The 16196-nt window shown below is 56.0% G+C and overlaps 1 protein-coding gene across 1 annotated transcript in view; it reads left to right on the top strand.

Annotated features, from left to right (window-relative positions):
* Positions 1 to 16196, top strand: part of LOC134949702 (surfeit locus protein 1) — a 359947-nt gene that overhangs the window by 106837 nt on the left and 236914 nt on the right. The window lies entirely within an intron of this gene.

Genomic DNA, 16196 nt, shown 5'->3' with positions numbered 1-16196 from the left:
CAGTGCTACTATAATGCTTTATAGCTACTTTCAGGGAGAGAGACTGATAGCGGAGGCTCCCGCAGTGCTACTGTTGGGCTTCATAGCTCCTCTCAGGGAGAGAGACTGATAACGGAGGCTCCCGCAGTGCTACTCTAATGCTTTATAGCTGCTTTCAGGGAGAGAGACTGATAGCGGAGGCTCCCGCAGTGATACTATAATGCTTCATAGCTCCTCTCAGGGAGAGAGACTGATAACGGAGGCTCCCGCAGTGCTACTATAATGCTTCATAGCTGCTTTCAGGGAGAGAGACTGATAGCGGAGGCTCCCGCAGTGCTACTATAATGCTTCATAGCTGCTCTCAGGGAGAGAGACTGATAAAGGAGGCTCCCGCAGTGCTACTATAATGCTTTATAGCGGCTTTCAGGGAGAGAGACTGATAGCGGAGGCTCCCGCAGTGCTACTATAATGCTTCATAGCTGCTTTCAGGGAGAGAGACTGATAGCGGAGGCTCCCGCAGTGCTACTATAATGCTTCATAGCTGCTTTCAGGGAGAGAGACTGATAGCGGAGGCTCCCGCAGTGCTACTATAAGGCTTCATAGCTGCTCTCAGGGAGAGAGACTGATAGCGGAGGCTCCCGCAGTGCTACTATAATGCTTCATAGCTGCTTTCAGGGAGAGAGACTGATGGTGGAGGCTCCCGCAGTGCTACTATAATGCTTCATAGCTGCTCTCAGGGAGAGAGACTGATGGCGGAGGCTCCCGCAGTGCTACTATAATGCTTCATAGCTGCTCACATCCAGGAGTGGGGTGGGTTATTAAAAGGCCAACATGCACATGGTCAACATGCTTTATTCTGTTATTTTAGGCTAATAGAGATAATAATCACCCTACAGGCGCTATTAAATAGTTTAATAAATATACATTTATGAAAACTATAAATTAGTTAATATTCTGCTATAAATAAGCAAATATTAGATTAATCTGTTATATTATATAGCTTCACCGCAGCTGTCTCCAGAAACCCTTCTGTATAGGTTGCTTATCTTAGGTTAATGCTCCTCCTAATGCCCAACTCTAACCTTCCCCCGGGTGACTAACCGTCACCTCGGGCAGCCTAACCTTCACCCTAATGCCTATCTCTAACCCTCCCTGGGTGACCCTAACCTTCGCCCTAGTGCCCAACTTTAACCCTCCTTGGGTGACCCTAACCATCCTCTCCGGCAGCCTAACCCTCGCCCTAGTGCCTAACTCTAACCCTCCCTGGGTGACTAACCCTAACCATCCTCTCCGGCAGCCTAACCCTCGCCCTAGTGCCTAACTTTAACCCTCCCCCAGGTGACTAACCCTAACCATTCCCTCTGGCAACCTAACTCTCGCCCTAGTGAATAACCATAACCGTCCCCTCCGGCAGCCTAACCCTCGCCCTAGTGCCTAACACTAACCCTAAAAATCAAGAAAAACCATGTGTCTACCATTTGCATGTCGGCCTTTTCAACTTGTCGTCCTTAGTCACTGTCAACCTTTTGACCATGACGACCAACTTTTGATCACCTTTTGTCTGTGGACCTTTTGTAGTGCTGATCTGCCATCTGGAGGCCCCAGCAGGTACCTCAGGTGCAGAATGTCTCTGAGAAATCTAACTATTTAATAGATGACGGGAAATATTTAGCGTTATTTAAACCCTGTTTAAGTTACAATGAAAATAGAGGGGGAAAATTATGAACTAATTATCTTTGTTAATAATTAAATCTTTCCTGTGAATGAGGCAATTTTATAAAAGATAAAAATCAGTCTGGATTATCTGTACACATCTGACCAATCAACATTCAGTTTCTAAACACCTTAAAAAAGATTTTAAAAGGTAAAACATGGTTATATTACGGGTACTGCTATTCCATTTTTGTAAAACAATTTATAAACCATCCTATAGATAAATAAATATCTAACATTTTATATACAAAATACATTGTTTTTTGTTTTATCAATTTCTGTTAATATAAATCATATAAGAAGAATACAGTGTCTCATCCTCCGCACTGCGCCAGTGTCTCATCCCCCGCACTGCGCCAGTGTCTCATCCCCCGCACTGCGCCAGTGTCTCATCCTCCGCACTGCGCCAGTGTCTCATCCCCCGCACTGCGCCAGTGTCTCATCCCCCGCACTGCGCCAGTGTCTCATCCCCCGCACTGCGCCAGTGTCTCATCCCCCGCACTGCGCCAGTGTCTCATCCCCCGCACTGCGCCAGTGTCTCATCCCCCGCACTGCGCCAGTGTCTCATCCCCCGCACTGCGCCAGTGTCTCATCCCCCGCACTGCGCCAGTGTCTCATCCTCCGCACTGCGCCAGTGTCTCATCCTCCGCGCTGCGCCAGTGTCTCATCCCCCACACAGCGCCAGTGTCTCATCCTCATGTAAAGTGTCTCATCCCCCACACAGCGCCAGTGTCTCATCCCCCACACAGCGCCAGTGTCTCATCCTCATGCACAGTGTCTCATCCCCCACACAGCGCCAGTGTCTCATCCCCCACACAGCGCCAGTGTCTCATCCTCCACACAGCGCCAGTGTCTCATCCCCCGCGCTGCGCCAGTGTCTCATCCCCCGCGGCCAGTGTCTCATCCCCCACACAGCGCCAGTGTCTCATCCTCATGTACAGTGTCTCATCCCCCACACAGCGCCAGTGTCTCATCCTCCACACAGCGCCAGTGTCTCATCCTCATGTACAGTGTCTCATCCCCCACACAGCGCCAGTGTCTCATCCCCCACACAGCGCCAGTGTCTCATCCTCCACACAGCGCCAGTGTCTCATCCCCCGCGCTGCGCCAGTGTCTCATCCCACAGCGCCAGTGTCTCATCCTCATGTACAGTGTCTCATCCCCCACACAGCGCCAGTGTCTCATCCCCCACACAGCGCCAGTGTCTCATCCCCCACACAGCGCCAGTGTCTCATCCTCCACACAGCGCCAGTGTCTCATCCCCCGCGCTGCGCCAGTGTCTCATGCCCCGCGGCCAGTGTCTCATCCCCCACACAGCGCCAGTGTCTCATCCTCATGTACAGTGTCTCATCCCCCACACAGCGCCAGTGTCTCATCCCCCACACAGCGCCAGTGTCTCATCCACCACACAGCGCCAGTGTCTCATCCTCATGTACAGTGTCTCATCCCCCACACAGCGCCAGTGTCTCATCCTCATGCACAGTGTCTCATCCCCCACACAGTGCCAGTGTCTCATCCTCCACACAGTGCCAGTGTCTCATCCTCCACACAGCGCCAGTGTCTCATCCTCATGTACAGTGTCTCATCCCCCACACAGCGCCAGTGTCTCATCCTCATGTAAAGTGTCTCATCCCCCACACAGCGCCAGTGTCTCATCCTCATGTACAGTGTCTCATCCCCCACACAGCGCCAGTGTCTCATCCTCATGTACAGTGTCTCATCCCCCACACAGCGCCAGTGTATCATCCTCATGTAAAGTGTCTCATCCCCCACACAGCGCCAGTGTCTCATCCTCATGTACAGTGTCTCATCCCCCACACAGCGCCAGTGTCTCATCCTCATGCACAGTGTCTCATCCCCCACACAGCGCCAGTGTCTCATCCCCCACACAGCGCCAGTGTCTCATCCTCATGTACAGTGTCTCATCCCCCACACAGCGCCATTGTCTCATCCCCCACACAGCGCCAGTGTCTCATCCTCATGTAAAGTGTCTCATCCCCCACACAGCGCCAGTGTCTCATCCTCATGTACAGTGTCTCATCCCCCACACAGCGCCAGTGTCTCATCCTCCACACAGCGCCAGTGTCTCATCCTCATGTACAGTGTCTCATCCCCCACACAGCGCCAGTGTCTCATCCCCCACACAGCGCCAGTGTCTCATCCTCATGTACAGTGTCTCATCCCCCACACAGCGCCAGTGTCTCATCCTCATGTAAAGTGTCTCATCCCCCACACAGCGCCAGTGTCTCATCCTCATGTAAAGTGTCTCATCCCCCACACAGCGCCAGTGTCTCATCCTCATGCACAGTGTCTCATCCCCCACACAGCGCCAGTGTCTCATCCTCCACACAGCGCCAGTGTCTCATCCTCCACACAGCGCCAGTGTCTCATCCCCTGCGCTGCGCCAGTGTCTCATCCCCCGCGGCCAGTGTCTCATCCCCCACACAGCGCCAGTGTCTCATCCTCATGTACAGTGTCTCATCCCCCACACAGCGCCAGTGTCTCATCCCCCACACAGCGCCAGTGTCTCATCCCCCACACAGCGCCAGTGTCTCATCCTCATGTACAGTCTCATCCCCCACACAGCGCCAGTGTCTCATCCTCATGCACAGTGTCTCATCCCCCACACAGCGCCAGTGTCTCATCCTCCACACAGTGCCAGTGTCTCATCCTCCACACAGCGCCAGTGTCTCATCCTCATGTACAGTGTCTCATCCCCCGCACAGCGCCAGTGTCTCATCCCCCACACAGCGCCAGTGTCTCATCCTCATGTACAGTGTCTCATCCCCCACACAGCGCTAGTGTCTCATCCTCATGTACAGTGTCTCATCCCCCACACAGCGCTAGTGTCTCATCCTCATGTACAGTGTCTCATCCCCCACACAGCGCCAGTGTCTCATCCTCATGTACAGTGTCTCATCCCCACACAGCGCCAGTGTCTCATCCTCATGTACAGTGTCTCATCCCCCGCACAGCGCCAGTGTCTCATCCCCCACACAGCGCCAGTGTCTCATCCTCATGTACAGTGTCTCATCCCCCACACAGCGCTAGTGTCTCATCCTCATGTACAGTGTCTCATCCCCCACACAGCGCTAGTGTCTCATCCTCATGTACAGTGTCTCATCCCCCACACAGCGCCAGTGTCTCATCCTCATGTACAGTGTCTCATCCCCACACAGCGCCAGTGTCTCATCCTCATGTACAGTGTCTCATCCTCCACACAGCGCCAGTGTCTCATCCTCATGTACAGTGTCTCATCCCCACACAGCGTCAGTGTCTCATCCTCATGTAAAGTGTCTCATCCCCCACACAGCGCCAGTGTCTCATCCTCATGTACAGTGTCTCATCCTCATGTAAAGTGTCTCATCCCCCACACAGCGCCAGTGTCTCATCCCCACACAGCGCCAGTGTCTCATCCTCATGTACAGTGTCTCATCCCCACACAGCGCCAGTGTCTCATCCTCATGTAAAGTGTCTCATCCCCCACACAGCGCCAGTGTCTCATCCTCATGTACAGTGTCTCATCCCCACACAGCGCCAGTGTCTCATCCTCATGTACAGTGTCTCATCCCCCACACAGCGCCAGTGTCTCATCCTCATGCACAGTGTCTCATCCCCACACAGCGCCAGTGTCTCATCCTCATGCACAGTGTCTCATCCTCCACACAGCGCCAGTGTCTCATCCTCCACACAGCGCCAGTGTCTCATCCTCATGTACAGTGTCTCATCCTCCACACAGCGCCAGTGTCTCATCCTCATGTACAGTGTCTCATCCCCCACACAGCGCCAGTGTCTCATCCTCATGTAAAGTGTCTCATCCCCCACACAGCGCCAGTGTCTCATCCTCATGTACAGTGTCTCATCCTCCACACAGCGCCAGTGTCTCATCCTCCACACAGCGCCAGTGTCTCATCCTCATGTACAGTGTCTCATCCCCCACACAGCGCCAGTGTCTCATCCCCCACACAGCGCCAGTGTCTCATCCTCATGTACAGTGTCTCATCCCCCACACAGCGCCAGTGTCTCATCCTCATGTACAGTGTCTCATCCCCACACAGCGCCAGTGTCTCATCCCCCGCACAGCGCCAGTGTCTCATCCTCCTGTACAGTGTCTCATCTTCCACACAGCGCCAGTGTCTCATCCTCATGTACAGTGTCTCATCCCCACACAGCGCCAGTGTCTCATCCTCATGTACAGTGTCTCATCCCCACACAGCGCCAGTGTCTCATCCTCATGTACAGTGTCTCATCCCCCACACAGCGCCAGTGTCTCATCCCCCACACAGCGCCAGTGTCTCATCCTCATGCACAGTGTCTCATCTCTCACACAGCGCCAGTGTCTCATCCCCCACACAGCGCCAGTGTCTCATCCTCCACACAGCGCCAGTGTCTCATCCTCATGTACAGTGTCTCATCCCCCACACAGCGCCAGTGTCTCATCCCCCACACAGCGCCAGTGTCTCATCCCCCACACAGCGCCAGTGTCTCATCCCCCACACAGCGCCAGTGTCTCATCCCCCACACAGCGCCAGTGTCTCATCCCCACACAGCGCCAGTGTCTCATCCTCATGTACAGTGTCTCATCCCCCACACAGCGCCAGTGTCTCATCCCCCACACAGCGCCAGTGTCTCATCCTCATGTACAGTGTCTCATCCCCCACACAGCGCCAGTGTCTCATCCTCATGTACAGTGTCTCATCCCCCACACAGCGCCAGTGTCTCATCCTCATGTACAGTGTCTCATCCCCACACAGCGCCAGTGTCTCATCCCCCACACAGCGCTAGTGTCTCATCCTCATCCTCATGCACAGTGTCTCATCCCCCACACAGCGCCAGTGTCTCATCCTCATGTACAGTGTCTCATCCCCCACACAGCGCCAGTGTCTCATCCTCATGTACAGTGTCTCATCCCCCACACAGCGCCAGTGTCTCATCCCCCACACAGCGCCAGTGTCTCATCCTCCTGTACAGTGTCTCATCTTCCACACAGCGCGAGTGTCTCATCCTCCGCACAGCGCGAGTGTCTCATCCCCCGCACAGCGCCAGTGTCTCATCCCCCGCACAGCGCCAGTGTCTCATCCCCCGCACAGCGCCAGTGTCTCATCCCCCACACAGCGCCAGTGTCTCATCCTCATGTACAGTGTCTCATCCCCCGCACAGCGCCAGTGTCTCATCCTCATGTAAAGTGTCTCATCCCCCACACAGCGCCAGTGTCTCATCCTCATGTACAGTGTCTCATCCCCACACAGCGCCAGTGTCTCATCCTCATGTACAGTGTCTCATCCCCCACACAGCGCCAGTGTCTCATCCTCATGCACAGTGTCTCATCCCCACACAGCGCCAGTGTCTCATCCTCATGCACAGTGTCTCATCCTCCACACAGCGCCAGTGTCTCATCCTCCACACAGCGCCAGTGTCTCATCCTCATGTACAGTGTCTCATCCCCACACAGCGCCAATGTCTCATCCTCATGTACAGTGTCTCATCCCCCGCACAGCGCCAGTGTCTCATCCCCCGCACAGCGCCAGTGTCTCATCCCCCACACAGCGCCAGTGTCTCATCCTCATGTACAGTCTCATCCCCCACACAGCGCCAGTGTCTCATCCTCATGTACAATGTCTCATCCCCACACAGCGCCAGTGTCTCATCCTCATGTACAGTGTCTCATCCCCCACACAGCGCCAGTGTCTCATCCCCCACACAGCGCCAGTGTCTCATCCTCATGCACAGTGTCTCATCCCCCACACAGCGCCAGTGTCTCATCCTCATGTACAGTGTCTCATCCCCCACACAGCGCCAGTGTCTCATCCCCCACACAGCGCCAGTGTCTCATCCTCATGTACAGTGTCTCATCCCCCACACAGCGCCAGTGTCTCATCCTCATGCACAGTGTCTCATCCCCCACACAGCGCCAGTGTCTCATCCCCCACACAGCGCCAGTGTCTCATCCCCCACACAGCGCCAGTGTCTCATCCTCATGTACAGTGTCTCATCCCCCACACAGCGCCAGTGTCTCATGCCCCACACAGCGCCAGTGTCTCATCCTCATGCACAGTGTCTCATCCTCCACACAGCGCCAGTGTCTCATCCTCATGTACAGTGTCTCATCCCCCGCACAGCGCCAGTGTCTCATCCTCATGCACAGTGTCTCATCCCCCACACAGCGCCAGTGTCTCATCCTCATGCACAGTGTCTCATCCCCCACACAGCGCCAGTGTCTCATCCCCCACACAGCGCCAGTGTCTCATCCTCATGTACAGTGTCTCATCCCCCACACAGCGCCAGTGTCTCATGCCCCACACAGCGCCAGTGTCTCATCCTCATGCACAGTGTCTCATCCTCCACACAGCGCCAGTGTCTCATCCTCATGTACAGTGTCTCATCCCCCACACAACGCCAGTGTCTCATCCCCCACACAGCGCCAGTGTCTCATCCTCATGCACAGTGTCTCATCCCCCACACAGCGCCAGTGTCTCATCCCCCACACAGCGCCAGTGTCTCATCCTCATGTACAGGGTCTCATCCCCACACAGCGCCAGTGTCTCATCCTCATGCACAGTGTCTCATCCCCCACACAACGCCAGTGTCTCATCCCCCACACAGCGCCAGTGTTTCATCCTCATGCACAGTGTCTCATCCCCCACACAGCGCCAGTGTCTCATCCTCATGCACAGTGTCTCATCCCCCACACAGCGCCAGTGTCTAATCCTCATGCACAGTGTCTCATCCCCCACACAGCGCCAGTGTCTCATCCTCATGCAGTGTCTCATTCCCCACACAGCGCCAGTGTCTCATCCTCATGTACAGTGTCTCATCCCCCACACAGCGCCAGTGTCTCATCCCCCACACAGCGCCAGTGTCTCATCCTCATGCACAGTGTCTCATCCCCCACACAGCGCCAGTGTCTCATCCCCCACACAGCGCCAGTGTCTAATCCTCATGCACAGTGTCTCATCCCCCACACAGCGCCAGTGTCTCATCTTCATGTACAGTGTCTCATCCCCCACACAGCGCCAGTGTCTCATCCCCCACACAGCGCCAGTGTCTAATCCTCATGCACAGTGTCTCATCCCCCACACAGCGCCAGTGTCTAATCCTCATGCACAGTGTCTCATCCCCCACACAGCGCCAGTGTCTAATCCTCATGCACAGTGTCTCATCCCCCACACAGCGCCAGTGTCTCATCCTCATGCAGTGTCTCATTCCCCACACAGCGCCAGTGTCTCATCCTCATGTACAGTGTCTCATCCCCCACACAGCGCCAGTGTCTCATCCTCATGCAGTGTCTCATTCCCCACACAGCGCCAGTGTCTCATCCTCATGTACAGTGTCTCATCCCCCACACAGCGCCAGTGTCTCATCCTCATGTACAGTGTCTCATCTCCCACACAGCGCCAGTGTCTCATCCTCATGTACAGTGTCTCATCCCCCACACAGCGCCAGTGTCTCATCCTCATGTACAGTGTCTCATCCCCACAAAGCGCCAGTGTCTCATCCTCATGTACAGTCTCATCCCCCACACAGCGCCAGTGTCTCATCCTCATGTACAGTGTCTCATCCCCCACACAGCGCCAGTGTCTCATCTTCATATACAGTGTCTCATCCCCCACACAGCGCCAGTGTCTCATCCCCCACACAGCGCCAGTGTCTCATCCTCATGTACAGTGTCTCATCCCCCACACAGCGCCAGTGTCTCATCCTCATGTACAGTGTCTCATCCCCCACACAGCGCCAGTGTCTCATCCTCATGCACAGTGTCTTATCCCCCACACAGCGCCAGTGTCTCATCCCCCACACAGCACCAGTGTCTCATCCTCATGTACAGTGTCTCATCCCCCACACAGCGCCAGTGTCTCATCCTCATGTACAGTGTCTCATCCCCCACACAGCGCCAGTGTCTCATCCTCATGTACAGTGTCTCATCCCCCACACAGCGCCAGTGTCTCATCCTCATGTACAGTGTCTCATCCCCCACACAGCGCCAGTGTCTCATCCTCATGTACAGTGTCTCATCCCCCACACAGCGCCAGTGTCTCATCCTCATGCACAGTGTCTTATCCCCCACACAGCGCCAGTGTCTCATCCCCCACACAGCGCCAGTGTCCCAGTGTCTCATCTTCATGCACAGTGTCTCATCCCCCACACAGCGCCAGTGTCTCATCCTCATGCAGTGTCTCATCCTCATGTACAGTGTCTCATCCCCCACACAGCGCCAGTGTCTCATCCTCCACACAGCGCCAGTGTCTCATTCTCATGCACAGTGTCTCATCCCCCACACAGCGCCAGTGTCTCATCCTCATGTACAGTGTCTCATCTCCCACACAGCGCCAGTGTCTCATCCTCATGTACAGTGTCTCATCCCCCACACAGCGCCAGTGTCTCATCCTCATGCACAGTGTCTCATCCCCACACAGCGCCAGTGTCTCATCCTCATGTATAGTGTCTCATCCCCCACACAGCGCCAGTGTCTCATCCCCCACACAGCGCCAGTGTCTCATCCTCATGTACAGTGTCTCATCCCCCACACAGCGCCAGTGTCTCATCCCCCACACAGCGCCAGTGTCTCATCCTCATGTACAGTGTCTCATCTCCCACACAGCGCCAGTGTCTCATCCTTATGTGCAGTGTCTCTTCCCCCACACAGCGCCAGTGTCTCATCCTCCACACAGCGCCAGTGTCTCATCCTCATGTACATTGTCTCATCCCCCACACAGCGCCAGTGTCTCATCCTCATGTACAGTGTCTCATCCCCCCACACAGCGCCAGTGTCTCATCCTCATGTACAGTGTCTCATCCCCCACACAGCGCCAGTGTCTCATCCTCATGTACAGTGTCTCATCCCCCACACAGCGCCAGTGTCTCATCCTCATGTACAGTGTCTCATCCCCCACACAGCGCCAGTGTCTCATCCTCATGTACAGTGTCTCATCCCCCACACAGCGCCAGTGTCTCATCCCCCACACAGCGCCAGTGCCTCATCCTCATGTACAGTGTCTCATCCCCCACAGAGCGCCAGTGTCTCATCCCCCACACAGCGCCAGTGTCTCATCCTCATGTACAGTGTCTCATCCCCCGCACAGCGCCAGTGTCTCATCCCCCGCACAGCGCCAGTGTCTCATCCCCCGCACAGCGCCAGTGTCTCATCCCCCGCACAGCGCCATTGTCTCATCCCCCGCACAGCGCCAGTGTCTCATCCCCCACACAGCGCCAGTGTCTCATCCTCATGTACAGTGTCTCATCCCCCACACAGCGCCAGTGTCTCATCCCCCGCACAGCGCCAGTGTCTCATCCCCCGCACAGCGCCAGTGTCTCATCCTCATGTACAGTGTCTCATCCCCCACACAGCGCCAGTGTCTCATCCTCATGTACAGTGTCTCATCCCCCACACAGCGCCAGTGTCTCATCCTCATGTTCAGTGTCTCATCCCCCACACAGCGCCAGTGTCTCATCCTCATGTACAGTGTCTCATCCCCCACACAGCGCCAGTGTCTCATCCCCCACACAGCGCCAGTGTCTCATCCTCATGTACAGTGTCTCATCCCCCACACAGCGCCAGTGTCTCATCCTCATGTACAGTGTCTCATCCCCCACACAGCGCCAGTGTCTCATGCACAGTGTCTCATCCCCCACACAGCGCCAGTGTCTCATCCTCCACACAGCGCCAGTGTCTCATCATTTACAGTGTCTCATCTCCCACACAGCGCCAGTGTCTCATCCTCATGTACAGTGTCTCATCCCCCACACAGCGCCAGTGTCTCATCCTCATGTACAGTGTCTCATCCCCCACACAGCGCCAGTGTCTCATGCACAGTGTCTCATCCCCCACACAGCGCCAGTGTCTCATCCTCCACACAGCGCCAGTGTCTCATCATTTACAGTGTCTCATCTCCCACACAGCGCCAGTGTCTCATCCTCATGTACAGTGTCTCATCCCCCACACAGCGCCAGTGTCTCATCCCCCACACAGCGCCAGTGTCTCATCCTCATGTACAGTGTCTCATCCCCCACACAGCGCCAGTGTCTCATCCTCATGTACAGTGTCTCATCCCCCACACAGCGCCAGTGTCTCATGCACAGTGTCTCATCCCCCACACAGCGCCAGTGTCTCATCCTCCACACAGCGCCAGTGTCTCATCATTTACAGTGTCTCTTCCCCCACACAGCGCCAGTGTCTCATCCTCCACACAGCGCCAGTGTCTCATCCTCATGTACAGTGTCTCATCCCCCACACAGCGCCAGTGTCTCATCCTCATGTACAGTGTCTCATCCCCCACACAGCGCCAGTGTCTCATCCTCATGTACAGTGTCTCATCCCCCACACAGCGCCAGTGTCTCATCCTCATGCACAGTGTCTCATCCCCCACACAGCGCCAGTGTCTCATCCTCATGTACAGTGTCTCATCCCCCACACAGCGCCAGTGTCTCATCCTCATGTACAGTGTCTCATCCCCCACACAGCGCCAGTGTCTCATCCCCACACAGCGCCAGTGTCTCATCCTCATGTACAGTGTCTCATCCCCCACACAGCGCCAGTGTCTCATCCCCCACACAGCGCCAGTGTCTCATCCTCATGTACAGTGTCTCATCCCCCGCACAGTGCCAGTGTCTCATCCCCCACACAGCGCCAGTGTCTCATCCCCCGCACAGCGCCAGTGTCTCATCCCCCGCACAGCGCCAGTGTCTCATACCCCACACAGCGCCAGTGTCTCATCCTCATTTACAGTGTCTCATCCCCCGTACAGCGCCAGTGTCTCATCCCCCGCACAGCGCCAGTGTCTCATCCCCCGCACAGCGCCAGTGTCTCATCCCCCGCACAGCGCCAGTGTCTCATCCTCATGTACAGTGTCTCATCCCCAGCACAGCGCCAGTGTCTCATCCCCCGCACAGCGCCAGTGTCTCATCCCCCGCACAGCGCCAGTGTCTCATCCCCCGCACAGCGCCAGTGTCTCATCCCCCGCACAGCGCCAGTGTCTCATCCTCATGTATAGTGTCTCATCCCCCACACAGCGCCAGTGTCTCATACCCCACACAGCGCCAGTGTCTCATCCTCATGTACAGTGTCTCATCCCCCGCACAGCGCCAGTGTCTCATCCCCCGCACAGCGCCAGTGTCTCATCCTCATGTATAGTGTCTCATCCCCCACACAGCGCCAGTGTCTCATCCTCATGTACAGTGTCTCATCCCCCGCACAGCGCCAGTGTTTCATCCCCCACACAGCGCCAGTGTCTCATCCTCATGTACAGTGTCTCATCCCCCACACAGCGCCAGTGTCTCATCCTCATGTACAGTGTCTCATCCCCCACACAGCGCCAGTGTCTCATCCCCTACACAGCGCCAGTGTCTCATCCTCATGCACAGTGTCTCATCCCCCACACAGCGCCATTGTCTCATCCCCCACACAGCGCCAGTGTCTCATCCCCCACACAGCGCCAGTGTCATCCTCATGTACAGTGTCTCAGGTTCTGCTGGGATGTGTAGTTCCACAGCAGCTGGAGTGCCACAAGACCAAATTCCTTGCAATACTACATGTTCTATTATTTTAAAATCTTCGATGCATGTGTTTTTACTTGGAATTAAAATGATACTGTAAATTGTGCTTCACTATTGTCCTCCGATGCTTTTATTCTATGGAGGCATGGTAAGATGTAAAATGATTGCACAAGGGCCCACTCTTATTAGACCGCACAATGTGCATACGATATAAACATTCTAGATAGAACAAAGGTGCCTCCTAGTGCAGTTCTTACACCACCCGAGCTCACCTGATGGGAACACAGGATTCCTCTTTATTATACACAGATAATGCCGGCCTATTTCACATCACTTCAGGAGCCAATGAAACAAGCATACAGTGTCACTTACCATTACTAATAGCCAATAGGAGAGCTGCCTCCAACGCATTTCATCACCGTGACCTCAACATTCTGCTCCGCTGTCCTATTACGTGTTACTGAATGTCATATAAAATACTTCTGCTTACATGTAACAGCAATAACCCCTCCATTCAGTGTGGAATCGGGATGGAAGATAGACAGTCAGTCGGTCGACACCGGATAGTCGACAGGGTCAAAAGGTTGACCGTTAAATGGTCGTCATGGACTTAGGTCGACATGTAAATGGTAGACACACAAAATGTCGACATGGTTTTTCATTATTTTTAGGGTTCGGGTTAGGCTGCCGGAGGGGACGGGTTAGGCACTAGGGGGAGGGATCGGGTTAGGCACTAGGGGAGGGATCGGGTTAGGCACTAGGGGGTGGGATCGGGTTAGGCACTGGGGGGTGGGATCGGGTTAGGCACTAGGGGGTGGGATCGGGTTAGGCACTAGGGGGTGGGATCGGGTTAGGCACTAGGGGGTGGGATCGGGTTAGGCAATAGGGGGAGGGATCGGGTTAGGCACTAGGGGGTGGGATCGGGTTAGGCAATAGGGGGAGGGATCGGGTTAGGCAATAGGGGGAGGGATCGTGTTAGGCACTAGGGGAGGGATCGGGTTAGGCACTAGGGGGTGGGATCGGGTTAGGCACTAGGGGGTGGGATCGGGTTAGGCACTAGGGGAGGGATCGGGTTAGGCACTAGGGGGTGGGGACGGTTAAGCACTAGGAAGAGGGGATGGTTAGGCACTAGGGGGTGGGATCGGGTTAGGCACTAGTGGGAGGGGACGGTTAGGGTTAGGCACTAGGGGGTGGGATCGGGTTAGGCACTAGTGGGAGGGGACGGTTAGGCACTAGGGGGTGGGATCGGGTTAGGCACTAGTGGGAGGGGACGGATAGGGTTAGGCATTAGGGGGTGGGATCGGGTTAGGCACTAGGGGGTGGGGACGGTTAAGCACTAGGAAGAGGAGATGGTTAGGCACTAGGGGAAGGGGACGGTTAAGGTTATACACTAGGGGCGGTTAGGGTTAGGCACTATGGGGGAGGGATAGGGTTAGGTACTAGGGGGAGGGGACGGTTAGGGTTAGTCACTAGGGGGAGGGGACGGGTAGGATTAGGCACTAGGGGGGAGGGGACGGGGAGGGTTAGGCACTAAAGGGAGGGGACGGTTAGGGTTAGGCACTGAGGGGATGGTTAGGGTTAGACACTAGGGGGAGGGGACGGTTAGGGTTAGGCACTAGGGGGGAGGGGACGGTTAGGGTTAGGCACTAGTGGGGAGGGGACGGTTAGGCACTGAGGGGGTGGTTAGGGTTAGGCACTAGGGGGAGGGGACGGTTAGGGTTAGGCACCGAGGGGATGATTAGGGTTAGGCACTATGGAGAGGGATAGGGTTAGGCACTAGGGAGACGGCTAGGGTTAGGCACTATGGGGAGGGATAGGGTTAGGAAGGGACTAGGGGGAGGGGACGGTTAGGCACTAGGGGAAGGGATAGGGTTAGGCACTGGGGGGACGGTTAGGGTTAGGCACTGGGGGGAGAGGACGGTTAGGCATTAGGGGGGAGGGATTGGGTTAGGCACTAGGGGGAGAGGACGGTTAGGGTTAGGCACTAGGGGGAGGGGACGGTTAGGGTTAGGCACTGAGGGGACGGGTAGAGTTAGGCACTAGGGGGGAGGGGACGGTTAGGGTTAGGCACTAGGGGGGAGGGGACGGTTAGGGTTAGGCACTAGGGGGGAGGGGACGGGTAGGGTTAGGCACTAGGGGGGAGGGGACGGGTAGGGTTAGGCACTAGGGGGGAGGGGACGGTTAGGGTTAGGCACTGAGGGGATGGTTAGGGTTAGACACTTGGGGGAGGGGACGGTTAGGGTTAGGCACTAGGGGGCGGGTTAGGGTTAGGCACTAGGGGGGAGGGGACGGTTAGGGTTAGGCACTAGTGGGGAGGGGACGGTTAGGTACTGAGGGGGTGGTTAGGGTTAGCCACTAGGGGGAGGGGACGGTTAGTGTTAGGCACCGAGGGGATGATTAGGGTTAGGCACTATGGAGAGGGATAGGGTTAGGCACTATGGGGAGGGATAGGGTTAGGAAGGGACTAGGGTTAGGGGACGGTCGGGCACTACGGGGAGGGATAGGGTTAGGCACTAGGGGGCGGGATAGGGTTAGGCACTGGGGGGACGGTTAGAGTTAGGCACTGGGGGGAGAGGACGGTTAGGCACTAGGGGGGAGATATAGGGTTAGGCACTAGGGGGAGAGGACGGTTAGGCACTAGGGGGACGGATAGGGTTAGGCACTAGCAGGAGGGGACGGTTAGGGTTAGGCACTGAGGGGACGGGTAGAGTTAGGCACTAGGGGGGAGGGGACGGTTAGGGTTAGGCACTAGGGGGGAGGGGACGGGTAGGGTTAGGCACTAGGGGGGAGGGGACGGGTAGGGTTAGGCACTAGGGGGGAGGGGACGGGTAGGGTTAGGCACTAGGGGGGAGGGGACGGTTAGGGTTAGGCACTGAGGGGATGGTTAGGGTTAGACACTTGGGGGAGGGGACGGTTAGGGTTAGGCACTGAAGGGACTGTTAGGGTTAGGCACTAGGGGGCGGGTTAGGGTTAGGCACTAGGGGGGAGGGGACGGTTAGGGTTAGGCACTAGTG

This window comes from Pseudophryne corroboree, chromosome 8, assembly GCF_028390025.1.
Source record: "Pseudophryne corroboree isolate aPseCor3 chromosome 8, aPseCor3.hap2, whole genome shotgun sequence".
Lineage (NCBI taxonomy): Eukaryota > Metazoa > Chordata > Amphibia > Anura > Myobatrachidae > Pseudophryne > Pseudophryne corroboree.
The sequence above is the reverse complement of the archived record's forward strand: the minus strand, read 5'-3'. Positions and strand labels throughout refer to the sequence as shown.